Genomic DNA, 19,721 nt, shown 5'->3' with positions numbered 1-19,721 from the left:
GGTGACATCACAAAGATATAGGTGCGACATTCCTAAAAGCTGAGTGCTTTCACAGAGATTTCAGTGTGACATCACAGAGAGCTGTGTGACATCCCAGAGACGTCCATGTGGTATCACAGGGAGCTGTGTGACGTTATGGAGGCATCCGTGTGACATCATAGAGATGTAATTGTGAGATCAGAGGAGGAGGCTGTGTGACATCACAGAGAAGTCAGTGTGACATCACAGAGAGCTGTGAACCATCACAGGGAAATCGATGTGATATCACAGAGAGCTGTGTGACGTTCTGGAGGCATCAGTGCGACATCATAGAGATGTAATTGTGAGATCAGAGGAGGAGGCTGTGTGACTTCACAGATATTGGTGCAACATCACAGGGATGTCCATGTGACATCTCAGAGAGCTGTGTGACATCACAGAGATGTCAGTGTGGCATCTCAAAAAGATGTGTAACCTCACAGTGTCACTGTGACATAACAGAGGTGTCTGAGTGACATCACAGAGATGTCATTGTGACATCACAAAAAGATTTGTGACCTCAGAGGGTCTGTGCGACATCACAGCCATCTAAGTGTGACGTCACAGAGGTGTCAGTGTGACATCATAGAGATGTCACTGTGATGTCAGAGGAGGTTGTGTGGCATCACAGAGATGTCCGTGTGACATCATAGACAGCTGTGTGACCTCACAAGGTCAATGTGACCTCACAGAGATGTCAGTGTGATGTCAGAGAGATAGCTCTGTGACATCACAGGAAGTTCTGTGACATCACAGAGATGTCTGTGTGACATCACTAAAAGCCCTGTGACCTCACAGAAATGTCAATGTGACATCATGAAGGGCTGTGCGACATCACAGAGATGTCCATGTGATATCACTGTGAGCTGTGTGACATCACAGATGTGTCAGTGTGGCATCAGAGAGATGTCATTGTAACATCAAAGGAGGATCTGTGCAACCATAGAGGAGTCAGTGTGACATAAAATAGAATTATGTGACATCACAGTGTTGTCAGTGCGGCATCACAGAGGGCGGTGTGACGTCACAGAGATATCTTTGTGTCATCAGAAAAAGCTGTGTGACTTTAAAGGGTCTCTGTAACATCACAGAGGTGTCTGAGTGACATCACAGAGATGTCTTTGTGACATCACAAAAAGCTTTGTGACCCCACAGGGTCTGTGCGACATCACAGCCATCGAAGTGTGACGTCACAGAGGTGTCTGTGTGACATCATAGAGATGTCATTGTGACATCAGAGGAGGATGTATGACATCAAGGAGATGTCTGAGTGACATCATAGACAGCTGTGTGACCTCACAAGGTCAATGAGACAAAACAGAGATTGTTGGAGGCTGGCGCGGGAGACAAGACTCATGCTATCATGATCATCAAGTCTCAGTTTATTGTGACAGATTACACAGTTTATAGATGTTTGTTAATTAGGTGATACATATTGCAAAAGCCGAGCTCATGATTGGTTGCTATGTGACTTGTACTATTATCTTAAAAGTATCTTTGTGAATGATACTTGCCTGTCCAGCTGGCCTTGCAGCTAGAACAGCTTAGTACTTCTTTGTTCTTCTCTATCTACTTCTACATACCAAGCAGTTTCAATATCCTGCTTTCTGCACACCATCTACTCTTCAGGGTCATGCGAACTTTGCAGCAGTCACGTAGCCCTCCCTAGTTGGATTAATTTTACAGCATCATGTCCCCTGTTGTACAACCATTCCTCGGTCAAGCTCTCTTCAAGAGATGTCAGTGTGACGTCACAGAGATATCTCTGTGACATCACAGGAAGTTGTGTAACATCGCAGAAGTTTATTGGTGACATCACAAAGATATAGGTGTGACATTCCTAAAAGCTGAGTGCTTTCACAGAGATTTCAGTATGACATCACAGAGAGCTGTGTGACATCCCAGAGACGTCCATGTGGTATCACAGGGAGCTGTGTGACGTTATGGAGGCATCCGTGTGACATCATAGAGATATAATTGTGAGATCAGAGGAGCAGGCTGTGTGACTTTACAGAGAAGTCAGTGTGACATCACAGAGAGCTGTGAACCATCAAAGGGAAGTCCATGTGATATCACAGAGAGCTGTGTGACGTTCTGGAGGCATCAGTGCGACATCATAGAGATGTAATTGTGAGATCAGAGGAGGAGGCTGTGTGACTTCACAGATCTTGGTGCAACATCACAGGGATGTCCATGTGACATCTCAGAGAGCTGTGTGACATCACAGAGATGTCAGTGTGGCATCTCAAAAAGATGTGTAACCTCACAGGGTCACTGTGACATAACAGAGGTGTCTGAGTGACATCACAGAGATGTCATTGTGACATCACAAAAAGATTTGTGACCTCACAGGGTCTGTGCGACATCACAGCCATCTAAGTGTGACGTCACAGAGGTGTCAGTGTGACATCATAGAGATGTCACTGTGATGTCAGAGGAGGTTGTGTGGCATCACAGAGATGTCCGTGTGACATCATAGACAGCTGTGTGACCTCACCAGGTCAATGTGACCTCACAGAGATGTCAGTGTGACGTCAGAGAGATAGCTCTGGGACATCACAGGAAGTTCTGTGACATCACAGAGATGTCTGTGTGACATCACTAAAAGCCCTGTGACCTCACAGAAATGTCAATGTGACATCATGAAGGGCTGTGCGACATCACAGAGATGTCCATGTGATATCACTGTGAGCTGTGTGACGTCACAGATGTGTCAGTGTGGCATCAGAGAGATGTCATTGTAACATCAAAGGAGGATCTGTGCAACCATAGAGGAGTCAGTGTGACATAAAATAGAATTGTGTGACATCACAGTGTTGTCAGTGCGGCATCACAGAGAGCGGTGTGACGTCACAGAGATATCTTTGTGTCATCAGAAAAAGCTGTGTGACTTCGAAGGGTCTCTGTAACATCACAGAGGTGTCTGAGTGACATCACAGAGATGTCTTTGTGACATCACAAAAAGCTTTGTGACCCCACAGGGTCTGTGCAACATCACAGCCATCTAAGTGTGACGTCACAGAGGTGTCTGTGTGACATCATAGAGATGTCATTGTGACATCAGAGGAGGATGTATGACATCAAGGAGATGTCTGAGTGACATCATAGACAGCTGTGTGACCTCACAAGGTCAATGAGACAAAACAGAGATTGTTGGAGGGTGCCGCGGGAGACAAGACTCATGCTATCAGGATCATCAAGTCTCAGTTTATTGTGACAGATTACACAGTTTATAGATGTTTGTTAATTAGGTCGTACATATTGCAAAAGCCGAGCTCATGATTGGTTGCTATGTGACTTGTACTATTATCTTAAAAGTATCTTTGTGATTGATACTTGCCTGTCCAGCTGGCCTTGCAGCTAGAACAGCTTAGTACTTCTTTGTTCTTCTCTATCTACTTCTACATACCAAGCAGTTTCAATATCCTGCTTTCTGCACACCATCTACTCTTCAGGGTCATGCAAACTTTTCAGCAGTCACGTAGCCCTCCCTAGTTGGATTAATTTTACAGCATCATGTCCCCTGTTGTACAACCATTCCTCTGTCAAGCTCTCTTCAAGAGATGTCAGTGTGATGTCACAGAGATATCTCTGTGACATCACAGGAAGTTGTGTAACATCGCAGAAGTTTATTGGTGACATCACAAAGATATAGGTGCGACATTCCTAAAAGCTGAGTGCTTTCACAGAGATTTCAGTGTGACATCACAGAGAGCTGTGTGACATCCCAGAGACGTCCATGTGGTATCACAGGGAGCTGTGTGACGTTATGGAGGCATCCGTGTGACATCATAGAGATGTAATTGTGAGATCAGAGGAGGAGGCTGTGTGACTTCACAGAGAAGTCAGTGTGACATCACAGAGAGCTGTGAACCATCACAGGGAAATCGATGTGATATCACAGAGAGCTGTGTGACGTTCTGGAGGCATCAGTGCGACATCATAGAGATGTAATTGTGAGATCAGAGGAGGAGGCTGTGTGACTTCACAGATATTGGTGCAACATCACAGGGATGTCCATGTGACATCTCAGAGAGCTGTGTGACATCACAGAGATGTCAGTGTGGCATCTCAAAAAGATGTGTAACCTCACAGTGTCACTGTGACATAACAGAGGTGTCTGAGTGACATCACAGAGATGTCATTGTGACATCACAAAAAGATTTGTGACCTCACAGGGTCTGTGCGACATCACAGCCATCTAAGTGTGACGTCACAGAGGTGTCAGTGTGACATCATAGAGATGTCACTGTGATGTCAGAGGAGGTTGTGTGGCATCACAGAGATGTCCGTGTGACATCATAGACAGCTGTGTGACCTCACAAGGTCAATGTGACCTCACAGAGATGTCAGTGTGATGTCAGAGAGATAGCTCTGTGACATCACAGGAAGTTCTGTGACATCACAGAGATGTCTGTGTGACATCACTAAAAGCCCTGTGACCTCACAGAAATGTCAATGTGACATCATGAAGGGCTGTGCGACATCACAGAGATGTCCATGTGATATCACTGTGAGCTGTGTGACGTCACAGATGTGTCAGTGTGGCATCAGAGAGATGTCATTGTAACATCAAAGGAGGATCTGTGCAACCATAGAGGAGTCAGTGTGACATAAAATAGAATTATGTGACATCACAGTGTTGTCAGTGCGGCATCACAGAGGGCGGTGTGACGTCACAGAGATATCTTTGTGTCATCAGAAAAAGCTGTGTGACTTTAAAGGGTCTCTGTAACATCACAGAGGTGTCTGAGTGACATCACAGAGATGTCTTTGTGACATCACAAAAAGCTTTGTGACCCCACAGGGTCTGTGCGACATCACAGCCATCGAAGTGTGACGTCACAGAGGTGTCTGTGTGACATCATAGAGATGTCATTGTGACATCAGAGGAGGATGTATGACATCAAGGAGATGTCTGAGTGACATCATAGACAGCTGTGTGACCTCACAAGGTCAATGAGACAAAACAGAGATTGTTGGAGGCTGGCGCGGGAGACAAGACTCATGCTATCATGATCATCAAGTCTCAGTTTATTGTGACAGATTACACAGTTTATAGATGTTTGTTAATTAGGTGATACATATTGCAAAAGCCGAGCTCATGATTGGTTGCTATGTGACTTGTACTATTATCTTAAAAGTATCTTTGTGAATGATACTTGCCTGTCCAGCTGGCCTTGCAGCTAGAACAGCTTAGTACTTCTTTGTTCTTCTCTATCTACTTCTACATACCAAGCAGTTTCAATATCCTGCTTTCTGCACACCATCTACTCTTCAGGGTCATGCGAACTTTGCAGCAGTCACGTAGCCCTCCCTAGTTGGATTAATTTTACAGCATCATGTCCCCTGTTGTACAACCATTCCTCGGTCAAGCTCTCTTCAAGAGATGTCAGTGTGACGTCACAGAGATATCTCTGTGACATCACAGGAAGTTGTGTAACATCGCAGAAGTTTATTGGTGACATCACAAAGATATAGGTGTGACATTCCTAAAAGCTGAGTGCTTTCACAGAGATTTCGGTATGACATCACAGAGAGCTGTGTGACATCCCAGAGACGTCCATGTGGTATCACAGGGAGCTGTGTGACGTTATGGAGGCATCCGTGTGACATCATAGAGATATAATTGTGAGATCAGAGGAGCAGGCTGTGTGACTTTACAGAGAAGTCAGTGTGACATCACAGAGAGCTGTGAACCATCAAAGGGAAGTCCATGTGATATCACAGAGAGCTGTGTGACGTTCTGGAGGCATCAGTGCGACATCATAGAGATGTAATTGTGAGATCAGAGGAGGAGGCTGTGTGACTTCACAGATCTTGGTGCAACATCACAGGGATGTCCATGTGACATCTCAGAGAGCTGTGTGACATCACAGAGATGTCAGTGTGGCATCTCAAAAAGATGTGTAACCTCACAGGGTCACTGTGACATAACAGAGGTGTCTGAGTGACATCACAGAGATGTCATTGTGACATCACAAAAAGATTTGTGACCTCACAGGGTCTGTGCGACATCACAGCCATCTAAGTGTGACGTCACAGAGGTGTCAGTGTGACATCATAGAGATGTCACTGTGATGTCAGAGGAGGTTGTGTGGCATCACAGAGATGTCCGTGTGACATCATAGACAGCTGTGTGACCTCACCAGGTCAATGTGACCTCACAGAGATGTCAGTGTGACGTCAGAGAGATAGCTCTGGGACATCACAGGAAGTTCTGTGACATCACAGAGATGTCTGTGTGACATCACTAAAAGCCCTGTGACCTCACAGAAATGTCAATGTGACATCATGAAGGGCTGTGCGACATCACAGAGATGTCCATGTGATATCACTGTGAGCTGTGTGACGTCACAGATGTGTCAGTGTGGCATCAGAGAGATGTCATTGTAACATCAAAGGAGGATCTGTGCAACCATAGAGGAGTCAGTGTGACATAAAATAGAATTGTGTGACATCACAGTGTTGTCAGTGCGGCATCACAGAGAGCGGTGTGACGTCACAGAGATATCTTTGTGTCATCAGAAAAAGCTGTGTGACTTCGAAGGGTCTCTGTAACATCACAGAGGTGTCTGAGTGACATCACAGAGATGTCTTTGTGACATCACAAAAAGCTTTGTGACCCCACAGGGTCTGTGCAACATCACAGCCATCTAAGTGTGACGTCACAGAGGTGTCTGTGTGACATCATAGAGATGTCATTGTGACATCAGAGGAGGATGTATGACATCAAGGAGATGTCTGAGTGACATCATAGACAGCTGTGTGACCTCACAAGGTCAATGAGACAAAACAGAGATTGTTGGAGGGTGCCGCGGGAGACAAGACTCATGCTATCAGGATCATCAAGTCTCAGTTTATTGTGACAGATTACACAGTTTATAGATGTTTGTTAATTAGGTCGTACATATTGCAAAAGCCGAGCTCATGATTGGTTGCTATGTGACTTGTACTATTATCTTAAAAGTATCTTTGTGATTGATACTTGCCTGTCCAGCTGGCCTTGCAGCTAGAACAGCTTAGTACTTCTTTGTTCTTCTCTATCTACTTCTACATACCAAGCAGTTTCAATATCCTGCTTTCTGCACACCATCTACTCTTCAGGGTCATGCAAACTTTTCAGCAGTCACGTAGCCCTCCCTAGTTGGATTAATTTTACAGCATCATGTCCCCTGTTGTACAACCATTCCTCTGTCAAGCTCTCTTCAAGAGATGTCAGTGTGATGTCACAGAGATATCTCTGTGACATCACAGGAAGTTGTGTAACATCGCAGAAGTTTATTGGTGACATCACAAAGATATAGGTGCGACATTCCTAAAAGCTGAGTGCTTTCACAGAGATTTCAGTGTGACATCACAGAGAGCTGTGTGACATCCCAGAGACGTCCATGTGGTATCACAGGGAGCTGTGTGACGTTATGGAGGCATCCGTGTGACATCATAGAGATGTAATTGTGAGATCAGAGGAGGAGGCTGTGTGACTTCACAGAGAAGTCAGTGTGACATCACAGAGAGCTGTGAACCATCACAGGGAAATCGATGTGATATCACAGAGAGCTGTGTGACGTTCTGGAGGCATCAGTGCGACATCATAGAGATGTAATTGTGAGATCAGAGGAGGAGGCTGTGTGACTTCACAGATATTGGTGCAACATCACAGGGATGTCCATGTGACATCTCAGAGAGCTGTGTGACATCACAGAGATGTCAGTGTGGCATCTCAAAAAGATGTGTAACCTCACAGTGTCACTGTGACATAACAGAGGTGTCTGAGTGACATCACAGAGATGTCATTGTGACATCACAAAAAGATTTGTGACCTCACAGGGTCTGTGCGACATCACAGCCATCTAAGTGTGACGTCACAGAGGTGTCAGTGTGACATCATAGAGATGTCACTGTGATGTCAGAGGAGGTTGTGTGGCATCACAGAGATGTCCGTGTGACATCATAGACAGCTGTGTGACCTCACAAGGTCAATGTGACCTCACAGAGATGTCAGTGTGATGTCAGAGAGATAGCTCTGTGACATCACAGGAAGTTCTGTGACATCACAGAGATGTCTGTGTGACATCACTAAAAGCCCTGTGACCTCACAGAAATGTCAATGTGACATCATGAAGGGCTGTGCGACATCACAGAGATGTCCATGTGATATCACTGTGAGCTGTGTGACGTCACAGATGTGTCAGTGTGGCATCAGAGAGATGTCATTGTAACATCAAAGGAGGATCTGTGCAACCATAGAGGAGTCAGTGTGACATAAAATAGAATTATGTGACATCACAGTGTTGTCAGTGCGGCATCACAGAGGGCGGTGTGACGTCACAGAGATATCTTTGTGTCATCAGAAAAAGCTGTGTGACTTTAAAGGGTCTCTGTAACATCACAGAGGTGTCTGAGTGACATCACAGAGATGTCTTTGTGACATCACAAAAAGCTTTGTGACCCCACAGGGTCTGTGCGACATCACAGCCATCGAAGTGTGACGTCACAGAGGTGTCTGTGTGACATCATAGAGATGTCATTGTGACATCAGAGGAGGATGTATGACATCAAGGAGATGTCTGAGTGACATCATAGACAGCTGTGTGACCTCACAAGGTCAATGAGACAAAACAGAGATTGTTGGAGGCTGGCGCGGGAGACAAGACTCATGCTATCATGATCATCAAGTCTCAGTTTATTGTGACAGATTACACAGTTTATAGATGTTTGTTAATTAGGTGATACATATTGCAAAAGCCGAGCTCATGATTGGTTGCTATGTGACTTGTACTATTATCTTAAAAGTATCTTTGTGAATGATACTTGCCTGTCCAGCTGGCCTTGCAGCTAGAACAGCTTAGTACTTCTTTGTTCTTCTCTATCTACTTCTACATACCAAGCAGTTTCAATATCCTGCTTTCTGCACACCATCTACTCTTCAGGGTCATGCGAACTTTGCAGCAGTCACGTAGCCCTCCCTAGTTGGATTAATTTTACAGCATCATGTCCCCTGTTGTACAACCATTCCTCGGTCAAGCTCTCTTCAAGAGATGTCAGTGTGACGTCACAGAGATATCTCTGTGACATCACAGGAAGTTGTGTAACATCGCAGAAGTTTATTGGTGACATCACAAAGATATAGGTGTGACATTCCTAAAAGCTGAGTGCTTTCACAGAGATTTCAGTATGACATCACAGAGAGCTGTGTGACATCCCAGAGACGTCCATGTGGTATCACAGGGAGCTGTGTGACGTTATGGAGGCATCCGTGTGACATCATAGAGATATAATTGTGAGATCAGAGGAGCAGGCTGTGTGACTTTACAGAGAAGTCAGTGTGACATCACAGAGAGCTGTGAACCATCAAAGGGAAGTCCATGTGATATCACAGAGAGCTGTGTGACGTTCTGGAGGCATCAGTGCGACATCATAGAGATGTAATTGTGAGATCAGAGGAGGAGGCTGTGTGACTTCACAGATCTTGGTGCAACATCACAGGGATGTCCATGTGACATCTCAGAGAGCTGTGTGACATCACAGAGATGTCAGTGTGGCATCTCAAAAAGATGTGTAACCTCACAGGGTCACTGTGACATAACAGAGGTGTCTGAGTGACATCACAGAGATGTCATTGTGACATCACAAAAAGATTTGTGACCTCACAGGGTCTGTGCGACATCACAGCCATCTAAGTGTGACGTCACAGAGGTGTCAGTGTGACATCATAGAGATGTCACTGTGATGTCAGAGGAGGTTGTGTGGCATCACAGAGATGTCCGTGTGACATCATAGACAGCTGTGTGACCTCACCAGGTCAATGTGACCTCACAGAGATGTCAGTGTGACGTCAGAGAGATAGCTCTGGGACATCACAGGAAGTTCTGTGACATCACAGAGATGTCTGTGTGACATCACTAAAAGCCCTGTGACCTCACAGAAATGTCAATGTGACATCATGAAGGGCTGTGCGACATCACAGAGATGTCCATGTGATATCACTGTGAGCTGTGTGACGTCACAGATGTGTCAGTGTGGCATCAGAGAGATGTCATTGTAACATCAAAGGAGGATCTGTGCAACCATAGAGGAGTCAGTGTGACATCAAATAGAATTGTGTGACATCACAGTGTTGTCAGTGCGGCATCACAGAGAGCGGTGTGACGTCACAGAGATATCTTTGTGTCATCAGAAAAAGCTGTGTGACTTCGAAGGGTCTCTGTAACATCACAGAGGTGTCTGAGTGACATCACAGAGATGTCTTTGTGACATCACAAAAAGCTTTGTGACCCCACAGGGTCTGTGCGACATCACAGCCATCTAAGTGTGACGTCACAGAGGTGTCTGTGTGACATCATAGAGATGTCATTGTGACATCAGAGGAGGATGTATGACATCAAGGAGATGTCTGAGTGACATCATAGACAGCTGTGTGACCTCACAAGGTCAATGAGACAAAACAGAGATTGTTGGAGGGTGCCGCGGGAGACAAGACTCATGCTATCAGGATCATCAAGTCTCAGTTTATTGTGACAGATTACACAGTTTATAGATGTTTGTTAATTAGGTCGTACATATTGCAAAAGCCGAGCTCATGATTGGTTGCTATGTGACTTGTACTATTATCTTAAAAGTATCTTTGTGATTGATACTTGCCTGTCCAGCTGGCCTTGCAGCTAGAACAGCTTAGTACTTCTTTGTTCTTCTCTATCTACTTCTACATACCAAGCAGTTTCAATATCCTGCTTTCTGCACACCATCTACTCTTCAGGGTCATGCAAACTTTTCAGCAGTCACGTAGCCCTCCCTAGTTGGATTAATTTTACAGCATCATGTCCCCTGTTGTACAACCATTCCTCTGTCAAGCTCTCTTCAAGAGATGTCAGTGTGATGTCACAGAGATATCTCTGTGACATCACAGGAAGTTGTGTAACATCGCAGAAGTTTATTGGTGACATCACAAAGATATAGGTGCGACATTCCTAAAAGCTGAGTGCTTTCACAGAGATTTCAGTGTGACATCACAGAGAGCTGTGTGACATCCCAGAGACGTCCATGTGGTATCACAGGGAGCTGTGTGACGTTATGGAGGCATCCGTGTGACATCATAGAGATGTAATTGTGAGATCAGAGGAGGAGGCTGTGTGACTTCACAGAGAAGTCAGTGTGACATCACAGAGAGCTGTGAACCATCACAGGGAAATCGATGTGATATCACAGAGAGCTGTGTGACGTTCTGGAGGCATCAGTGCGACATCATAGAGATGTAATTGTGAGATCAGAGGAGGAGGCTGTGTGACTTCACAGATATTGGTGCAACATCACAGGGATGTCCATGTGACATCTCAGAGAGCTGTGTGACATCACAGAGATGTCAGTGTGGCATCTCAAAAAGATGTGTAACCTCACAGTGTCACTGTGACATAACAGAGGTGTCTGAGTGACATCACAGAGATGTCATTGTGACATCACAAAAAGATTTGTGACCTCACAGGGTCTGTGCGACATCACAGCCATCTAAGTGTGACGTCACAGAGGTGTCAGTGTGACATCATAGAGATGTCACTGTGATGTCAGAGGAGGTTGTGTGGCATCACAGAGATGTCCGTGTGACATCATAGACAGCTGTGTGACCTCACAAGGTCAATGTGACCTCACAGAGATGTCAGTGTGATGTCAGAGAGATAGCTCTGTGACATCACAGGAAGTTCTGTGACATCACAGAGATGTCTGTGTGACATCACTAAAAGCCCTGTGACCTCACAGAAATGTCAATGTGACATCATGAAGGGCTGTGCGACATCACAGAGATGTCCATGTGATATCACTGTGAGCTGTGTGACGTCACAGATGTGTCAGTGTGGCATCAGAGAGATGTCATTGTAACATCAAAGGAGGATCTGTGCAACCATAGAGGAGTCAGTGTGACATAAAATAGAATTATGTGACATCACAGTGTTGTCAGTGCGGCATCACAGAGGGCGGTGTGACGTCACAGAGATATCTTTGTGTCATCAGAAAAAGCTGTGTGACTTTAAAGGGTCTCTGTAACATCACAGAGGTGTCTGAGTGACATCACAGAGATGTCTTTGTGACATCACAAAAAGCTTTGTGACCCCACAGGGTCTGTGCGACATCACAGCCATCGAAGTGTGACGTCACAGAGGTGTCTGTGTGACATCATAGAGATGTCATTGTGACATCAGAGGAGGATGTATGACATCAAGGAGATGTCTGAGTGACATCATAGACAGCTGTGTGACCTCACAAGGTCAATGAGACAAAACAGAGATTGTTGGAGGCTGGCGCGGGAGACAAGACTCATGCTATCATGATCATCAAGTCTCAGTTTATTGTGACAGATTACACAGTTTATAGATGTTTGTTAATTAGGTGATACATATTGCAAAAGCCGAGCTCATGATTGGTTGCTATGTGACTTGTACTATTATCTTAAAAGTATCTTTGTGAATGATACTTGCCTGTCCAGCTGGCCTTGCAGCTAGAACAGCTTAGTACTTCTTTGTTCTTCTCTATCTACTTCTACATACCAAGCAGTTTCAATATCCTGCTTTCTGCACACCATCTACTCTTCAGGGTCATGCGAACTTTGCAGCAGTCACGTAGCCCTCCCTAGTTGGATTAATTTTACAGCATCATGTCCCCTGTTGTACAACCATTCCTCGGTCAAGCTCTCTTCAAGAGATGTCAGTGTGACGTCACAGAGATATCTCTGTGACATCACAGGAAGTTGTGTAACATCGCAGAAGTTTATTGGTGACATCACAAAGATATAGGTGCGACATTCCTAAAAGCTGAGTGCTTTCACAGAGATTTCAGTGTGACATCACAGAGAGCTGTGTGACATCCCAGAGACGTCCATGTGGTATCACAGGGAGCTGTGTGACGTTATGGAGGCATCCGTGTGACATCATAGAGATGTAATTGTGAGATCAGAGGAGGAGGCTGTGTGACTTCACAGAGAAGTCAGTGTGACATCACAGAGAGCTGTGAACCATCACAGGGAAATCGATGTGATATCACAGAGAGCTGTGTGACGTTCTGGAGGCATCAGTGCGACATCATAGAGATGTAATTGTGAGATCAGAGGAGGAGGCTGTGTGACTTCACAGATATTGGTGCAACATCACAGGGATGTCCATGTGACATCTCAGAGAGCTGTGTGACATCACAGAGATGTCAGTGTGGCATCTCAAAAAGATGTGTAACCTCACAGTGTCACTGTGACATCACAGAGGTGTCTGAGTGACATCACAGAGATGTCATTGTGACATCACAAAAAGATTTGTGACCTCAGAGGGTCTGTGCGACATCACAGCCATCTAAGTGTGACGTCACAGAGGTGTCAGTGTGACATCATAGAGATGTCACTGTGATGTCAGAGGAGGTTGTGTGGCATCACAGAGATGTCCGTGTGACATCATAGACAGCTGTGTGACCTCACAAGGTCAATGTGACCTCACAGAGATGTCAGTGTGATGTCAGAGAGATAGCTCTGTGACATCACAGGAAGTTCTGTGACATCACAGAGATGTCTGTGTGACATCACTAAAAGCCCTGTGACCTCACAGAAATGTCAATGTGACATCATGAAGGGCTGTGCGACATCACAGAGATGTCCATGTGATATCACTGTGAGCTGTGTGACATCACAGATGTGTCAGTGTGGCATCAGAGAGATGTCATTGTAACATCAAAGGAGGATCTGTGCAACCATAGAGGAGTCAGTGTGACATAAAATAGAATTATGTGACATCAAAGTGTTGTCAGTGCGGCATCACAGAGGGCGGTGTGACGTCACAGAGATATCTTTGTGTCATCAGAAAAAGCTGTGTGACTTTAAAGGGTCTCTGTAACATCACAGAGGTGTCTGAGTGACATCACAGAGATGTCTTTGTGACATCACAAAAAGCTTTGTGACCCCACAGGGTCTGTGCGACATCACAGCCATCGAAGTGTGACGTCACAGAGGTGTCTGTGTGACATCATAGAGATGTCACTGTGATGTCAGAGGAGGATGTATGACATCAAGGAGATGTCTGAGTGACATCATAGACAGCTGTGTGACCTCACAAGGTCAATGAGACAAAACAGAGATTGTTGGAGGGTGCCGCGGGAGACAAGACTCATGCTATCATGATCATCAAGTCTCAGTTTATTGTGACAGATTACACAGTTTATAGATGTTTGTTAATTAGGTGATACATATTGCAAAAGCCGAGCTCATGATTGGTTGCTATGTGACTTGTACTATTATCTTAAAAGTATCTTTGTGAATGATACTTGCCTGTCCAGCTGGCCTTGCAGCTAGAACAGCTTAGTACTTCTTTGTTCTTCTCTATCTACTTCTACATACCAAGCAGTTTCAATATCCTGCTTTCTGCACACCATCTACTCTTCAGGGTCATGCGAACTTTGCAGCAGTCACGTAGCCCTCCCTAGTTGGATTAATTTTACAGCATCATGTCCCCTGTTGTACAACCATTCCTCGGTCAAGCTCTCTTCAAGAGATGTCAGTGTGACGTCACAGAGATATCTCTGTGACATCACAGGAAGTTGTGTAACATCGCAGAAGTTTATTGGTGACATCACAAAGATATAGGTGTGACATTCCTAAAAGCTGAGTGCTTTCACAGAGATTTCAGTATGACATCACAGAGAGCTGTGTGACATCCCAGAGACGTCCATGTGGTATCACAGGGAGCTGTGTGACGTTATGGAGGCATCCGTGTGACATCATAGAGATATAATTGTGAGATCAGAGGAGCAGGCTGTGTGACTTTACAGAGAAGTCAGTGTGACATCACAGAGAGCTGTGAACCATCAAAGGGAAGTCCATGTGATATCACAGAGAGCTGTGTGACGTTCTGGAGGCATCAGTGCGACATCATAGAGATGTAATTGTGAGATCAGAGGAGGAGGCTGTGTGACTTCACAGATCTTGGTGCAACATCACAGGGATGTCCATGTGACATCTCAGAGAGCTGTGTGACATCACAGAGATGTCAGTGTGGCATCTCAAAAAGATGTGTAACATCACAGGGTCACTGTGACATCACAGAGGTGTCTGAGTGACATCACAGAGATGTCAGTGTGGCATCTCAAAAAGATGTGTAACCTCACAGGGTCTCTGTGACATCACAGAGGTGTCTGAGTGACATCACAGAGATGTCTTTGTGACATCACAAAAAGCTTTGTGACCCCACAGGGTCTGTGCGACATCACAGCCATCTAAGTGTGACGTCACAGAGGTGTCAGTGTGACATCATAGAGATGTCACTGTGATGTCAGAGGAGGTTGTGTGGCATCACAGAGATGTCCGTGTGACATCATAGACAGCTGTGTGACCTCACAAGGTCAATGTGACCTCACAGAGATGTCAGTGTGATGTCAGAGAGATAGCTCTGTGACATCACAGGAAGTTCTGTGACATCACAGAGATGTCTGTGTGACATCACTAAAAGCCCTGTGACCTCACAGAAATGTCAATGTGACATCATGAAGGGCTGTGCGACATCACAGAGATGTCCATGTGATATCACTGTGAGCTGTGTGACGTCACAGATGTGTCAGTGTGGCATCAGAGAGATGTCATTGTAACATCAAAGGAGGATCTGTGCAACCATAGAGGAGTCAGTGTGACATAAAATAGAATTATGTGACATCACAGTGTTGTCAGTGCGGCATCACAGAGAGCGGTGTGACGTCACAGAGATATCTTTGTGTCATCAGAAAAAGCTGTGTGACTTTAAAGGGTCTCTGTAACATCACAGAGGTGTCTGAGTGACATCACAGAGATGTCTTTGTGACATCACAAAAAGCTTTGTGACCCCACAGGGTCTGTGCGACATCACAGCCATCGAAGTGTGACGTCACAGAGGTGTCTGTGTGACATCATAGAGATGTCACTGTGATGTCAGAGGAGGATGTATGACATCAAGGAGATGTCTGAGTGACATCATAGACAGCTGTGTGACCTCACAAGGTCAATGAGACAAAACAGAGATTGTTGGAGGGTGCCGCGGGAGACAAGACTCATGCTATCATGATCATCAAGTCTCAGTTTATTGTGACAGATTACACAGTTTATAGATGTTTGTTAATTAGGTCGTACATATTGCAAAAGCCGAGCTCATGATTGGTTGCTATGTGACTTGTACTATTATCTTAAAAGTATCTTTGTGATTGATACTTGCCTGTCCAGCTGGCCTTGCAGCTAGAACAGCTTAGTACTTCTTTGTTCTTCTCTATCTACTTCTACATACCAAGCAGTTTCAATATCCTGCTTTCTGCACACCATCTACTCTTCAGGGTCATGCAAACTTTTCAGCAGTCACGTAGCCCTCCCTAGTTGGATTAATTTTACAGCATCATGTCCCCTGTTGTACAACCATTCCTCTGTCAAGCTCTCTTCAAGAGATGTCAGTGTGACGTCACAGAGATATCTCTGTGACATCACAGGAAGTTGTGTAACATCGCAGAAGTTTATTGGTGACATCACAAAGATATAGGTGCGACATTCCTAAAAGCTGAGTGCTTTCACAGAGATTTCAGTGTGACATCACAGAGAGCTGTGTGACATCCCAGAGACGTCCATGTGGTATCACAGGGAGCTGTGTGACGTTATGGAGGCATCCGTGTGACATCATAGAGATGTAATTGTGAGATCAGAGGAGGAGGCTGTGTGACTTCACAGAGAAGTCAGTGTGACATCACAGAGAGCTGTGAACCATCACAGGGAAATCGATGTGATATCACAGAGAGCTGTGTGACGTTCTGGAGGCATCAGTGCGACATCATAGAGATGTAATTGTGAGATCAGAGGAGGAGGCTGTGTGACTTCACAGATCTTGGTGCAACATCACAGGGATGTCCATGTGACATCTCAGAGAGCTGTGTGACATCACAGAGATGTCAGTGTGGCATCTCAAAAAGATGTGTAACCTCACAGGGTCACTGTGACATAACAGAGGTGTCTGAGTGACATCACAGAGATGTCATTGTGACATCACAAAAAGATTTGTGACCTCACAGGGTCTGTGCGACATCACAGCCATCTAAGTGTGACGTCACAGAGGTGTCAGTGTGACATCATAGAGATGTCACTGTGATGTCAGAGGAGGTTGTGTGGCATCACAGAGATGTCCGTGTGACATCATAGACAGCTGTGTGACCTCACCAGGTCAATGTGACCTCACAGAGATGTCAGTGTGACGTCAGAGAGATAGCTCTGGGACATCACAGGAAGTTCTGTGACATCACAGAGATGTCTGTGTGACATCACTAAAAGCCCTGTGACCTCACAGAAATGTCAATGTGACATCATGAAGGGCTGTGCGACATCACAGAGATGTCCATGTGATATCACTGTGAGCTGTGTGACGTCACAGATGTGTCAGTGTGGCATCAGAGAGATGTCATTGTAACATCAAAGGAGGATCTGTGCAACCATAGAGGAGTCAGTGTGACATCAAATAGAATTGTGTGACATCACAGTGTTGTCAGTGCGGCATCACAGAGAGCGGTGTGACGTCACAGAGATATCTTTGTGTCATCAGAAAAAGCTGTGTGACTTCGAAGGGTCTCTGTAACATCACAGAGGTGTCTGAGTGACATCACAGAGATGTCTTTGTGACATCACAAAAAGCTTTGTGACCCCACAGGGTCTGTGCGACATCACAGCCATCTAAGTGTGACGTCACAGAGGTGTCTGTGTGACATCATAGAGATGTCATTGTGACATCAGAGGAGGATGTATGACATCAAGGAGATGTCTGAGTGACATCATAGACAGCTGTGTGACCTCACAAGGTCAATGAGACAAAACAGAGATTGTTGGAGGGTGCCGCGGGAGACAAGACTCATGCTATCAGGATCATCAAGTCTCAGTTTATTGTGACAGATTACACAGTTTATAGATGTTTGTTAATTAGGTCGTACATATTGCAAAAGCCGAGCTCATGATTGGTTGCTATGTGACTTGTACTATTATCTTAAAAGTATCTTTGTGATTGATACTTGCCTGTCCAGCTGGCCTTGCAGCTAGAACAGCTTAGTACTTCTTTGTTCTTCTCTATCTACTTCTACATACCAAGCAGTTTCAATATCCTGCTTTCTGCACACCATCTACTCTTCAGGGTCATGCAAACTTTTCAGCAGTCACGTAGCCCTCCCTAGTTGGATTAATTTTACAGCATCATGTCCCCTGTTGTACAACCATTCCTCTGTCAAGCTCTCTTCAAGAGATGTCAGTGTGACGTCACAGAGATATCTCTGTGACATCACAGGAAGTTGTGTAACATCGCAGAAGTTTATTGGTGACATCACAAAGATATAGGTGCGACATTCCTAAAAGCTGAGTGCTTTCACAGAGATTTCAGTGTGACATCACAGAGAGCTGTGTGACATCCCAGAGACGTCCATGTGGTATCACAGGGAGCTGTGTGACGTTATGGAGGCATCCGTGTGACATCATAGAGATGTAATTGTGAGATCAGAGGAGGAGGCTGTGTGACTTCACAGAGAAGTCAGTGTGACATCACAGAGAGCTGTGAACCATCACAGGGAAATCGATGTGATATCACAGAGAGCTGTGTGACGTTCTGGAGGCATCAGTGCGACATCATAGAGATGTAATTGTGAGATCAGAGGAGGAGGCTGTGTGACTTCACAGATATTGGTGCAACATCACAGGGATGTCCATGTGACATCTCAGAGAGCTGTGTGACATCACAGAGATGTCAGTGTGGCATCTCAAAAAGATGTGTAACCTCACAGTGTCACTGTGACATCACAGAGGTGTCTGAGTGACATCACAGAGATGTCATTGTGACATCACAAAAAGATTTGTGACCTCAGAGGGTCTGTGCGACATCACAGCCATCTAAGTGTGACGTCACAGAGGTGTCAGTGTGACATCATAGAGATGTCACTGTGATGTCAGAGGAGGTTGTGTGGCATCACAGAGATGTCCGTGTGACATCATAGACAGCTGTGTGACCTCACAAGGTCAATGTGACCTCACAGAGATGTCAGTGTGATGTCAGAGAGATAGCTCTGTGACATCACAGGAAGTTCTGTGACATCACAGAGATGTCTGTGTGACATCACTAAAAGCCCTGTGACCTCACAGAAATGTCAATGTGACATCATGAAGGGCTGTGCGACATCACAGAGATGTCCATGTGATATCACTGTGAGCTGTGTGACATCACAGATGTGTCAGTGTGGCATCAGAGAGATGTCATTGTAACATCAAAGGAGGATCTGTGCAACCATAGAGGAGTCAGTGTGACATAAAATAGAATTATGTGACATCACAGTGTTGTCAGTGCGGCATCACAGAGGGCGGTGTGACGTCACAGAGATATCTTTGTGTCATCAGAAAAAGCTGTGTGACTTTAAAGGGTCTCTGTAACATCACAGAGGTGTCTGAGTGACATCACAGAGATGTCTTTGTGACATCACAAAAAGCTTTGTGACCCCACAGGGTCTGTGCGACATCACAGCCATCGAAGTGTGACGTCACAGAGGTGTCTGTGTGACATCATAGAGATGTCATTGTGACATCAGAGGAGGATGTATGACATCAAGGAGATGTCTGAGTGACATCATAGACAGCTGTGTGACCTCACAAGGTCAATGAGACAAAACAGAGATTGTTGGAGGCTGGCGCGGGAGACAAGACTCATGCT

The sequence above is a fragment of the Lonchura striata genome, chromosome 35 (assembly GCF_046129695.1).
Source record: "Lonchura striata isolate bLonStr1 chromosome 35, bLonStr1.mat, whole genome shotgun sequence".
Taxonomy (NCBI): domain Eukaryota; kingdom Metazoa; phylum Chordata; class Aves; order Passeriformes; family Estrildidae; genus Lonchura; species Lonchura striata.
The sequence above is the reverse complement of the archived record's forward strand: the minus strand, read 5'-3'. Positions refer to the sequence as shown.